The following is a 2500-nucleotide window of genomic DNA, read 5'->3' as shown; positions in this document are numbered from 1 at the left end:
GCCACCGACGGGAGAATGGCTAAAAACGTGATTTTATCAAAATGTTACAAGGCAGGGCTCTGCACAGGGTCCAGAGGAGTGGAACGCCGTTCATCCCATGCGAAAAGGTGCAGGAGTGACCGAAATACGGCCCGTTGTAAATCGCCCCTCTTTAAGCCAAAAAAATAGGTACGCCTCCCAGGGCCACCGACGGTGAGAATGGCTAAAAACGTGATTTTATCAAAATGTTACAAGGCAGGGCTCTGCACAGGGTCCAGAGGAGTGGAACGCCGTTCATCCCATGCGAAAAGGTGCAGGAGTGACCGAAATACGGCCCGTTGTAAATCGCCCCTCTTTAAGCCAAAAAAATAGGTACGCCTCCCAGGGCCACCGACGGGAGAATGGCTAAAAACGTGATTTTATCAAAATGTTACAAGGCAGGGCTCTGCACAGGGTCCAGAGGAGTGGAACGCCGTTCATCCCATGCGAAAAGGTGCAGGAGTGACGGAGATACGGCCCGTTTTAAATCGCCCCTCTTTATGCCAAAAAAATAGGTACGCCTCCCAGGGCCACCCAGGGTGATGCTTTTATCAAAATGTCACAACGCAGGGCTCTGCGCAGGGGCCAGAGGAGTGGAACGCCGCTGGTTCCATGCGAAAAGGTGGAGAAATGACCGAGATATGACCCGTGGAAGTCGTCACAATTTACCCCGAAAATAGGCGCTCGCGCTCGGGCAGAGGTCGGCGCTCGGCCGGGGTCCCGAGAACCGGGGCGAATAGGGTTTTCCCACGGCCGAAAACCATAGGAAGCACGGGGAAAATTCGGGACCCGACGTCCCAGGGCCCTCGGCGGGGACCGGGGCAACGCGACACCGTTGGTTCCACCCGAAAAGGTGGAGAAATGACCGAGATACGGCCCGTCAAAAGTCGTCACAATTTACCCGAAAATAGGCGCTCGCGCTCGGCCCCGGTCCCGAGAACCGCGGCGGAGGTTTACCGGGATGCTGCGCAACATGGGCCAGAGAGCATGTTTGGTTCGAGTTTACCGGGATGCTGCGCAACATGGGCCAGAGAGCATGTTTGGCCGAGTTTACCGGGATGCTGCGCAACATGGGCCAGAGAGCATGTTTGGTCGAGTTTGTGTGGGTTGTGTGCGACACTCCCGGCACATACATAGGAACACGGCTTCCAAGTGAGCGCACTTTTTCGAAATTTCTTCTAAGTGCCGCTTTTTCGAACCGGGGCGAATTGGGTTTTTCGAGGGCCGAAAACCATAGGAAGCACGGGGAAAACTCAGGACCCGACGCCCCACGGCCCTCGGCGGGGACCGGGGCAACGCGACACCGTCGGTTCCACCCGAAAAGGTGGATAAATGACCGAGATACGGACCGTTGAAATCGACTCGGCGTATCCGAAAATAGGCGCTCGCGCTCGGACAGAGGTCGGCGCTCGGCCCGGTCCCGAGAACCGGCGCGCCTAGGGTTTTTCCACGGCCGAAAACCACAGGAAGCACGGGGAAATCTCAGGATCCCACGCCCCACGGCCCTCGGCGGGGACCGGGGCAACGCGACACCGTCGGTTCCACCCGAAAAGGTGGATAAATGACCGAGATACGGACCGTTGAAATCGACTCGGCGTATCCGAAAATAGGCGCTCGCGCTCGGACAGAGGTCGGCGCTCGGCCCGGTCCCGAGAACCGGCGCGCCTAGGGTTTTTCCACGGCCGAAAACCACAGGAAGCACGGGGAAAACTCAGGATCCCACGCCCCAGGGCCCTCGGCGGGGACCGGGGCAACGCGACACCGTTGGTTCCATCCGAAAAGGTGGAGAAATGACCGAGATACGGACCGTGGAAGTCGTCCCAACTTATCCGAAAATAGGCGCTCGCGCTCGGACAGAGGTCGGCGCTCGGCCCGGTCCCCGAGAACCGGGGCGACTCGGAAATTCTTCTAAGTGCCGACTTTTCGAAATTTCTTCTAAGTGCCAACTTTTCAAAATTTACTCTAAGTGCCCTTGGCTACCAGGGGCACGAATCTGAAATTTCTTCTAAGTGCCAACTTTTTCAAAATTTACTCTAAGTGCCCTTGGCTACCAGGGGCACGAGGCGAGAATCTGAAATTTCTTCTAAGTGCCCTTGGCTACCAGGGGCACGGGGAAAATGTGTAAAAAAGCAATTTAATCAAAATCAAACAACGCAGGGCCCTTGGCAGGGACCAGGCGAGTAGAATAAAGTTGTTTTTGTGGCGAAACATTGACAATTGGGCGAGTTAGAGGTTTACCGGGATGCTGCGCAACATAGGCCAGAGAGCATGTTTGGTCGAGTTTGTGGGTTTTGTGCGACACTCCCGGCACATATATAGAAACCCAGCTTTTGAGAGCACTTAGAAGAAATTTCGAAAAGGTGGCACTCTGACGAAATTTCCAAAGAGTGGCTCTTCACACAAAGTTGACCGTTTCTTCATCCAGCACGCACCCCTGACCGAGTGGCAAACGTGACCCGCCATCGGAGGGCCCCCGTCGGCC

The sequence above is a fragment of the Solea solea genome, unplaced genomic scaffold (genome assembly GCF_958295425.1).
Source record: "Solea solea unplaced genomic scaffold, fSolSol10.1 scaffold_101, whole genome shotgun sequence".
NCBI lineage: Eukaryota > Metazoa > Chordata > Actinopteri > Pleuronectiformes > Soleidae > Solea > Solea solea.
Note: the sequence above shows the minus strand (reverse complement) of the source record.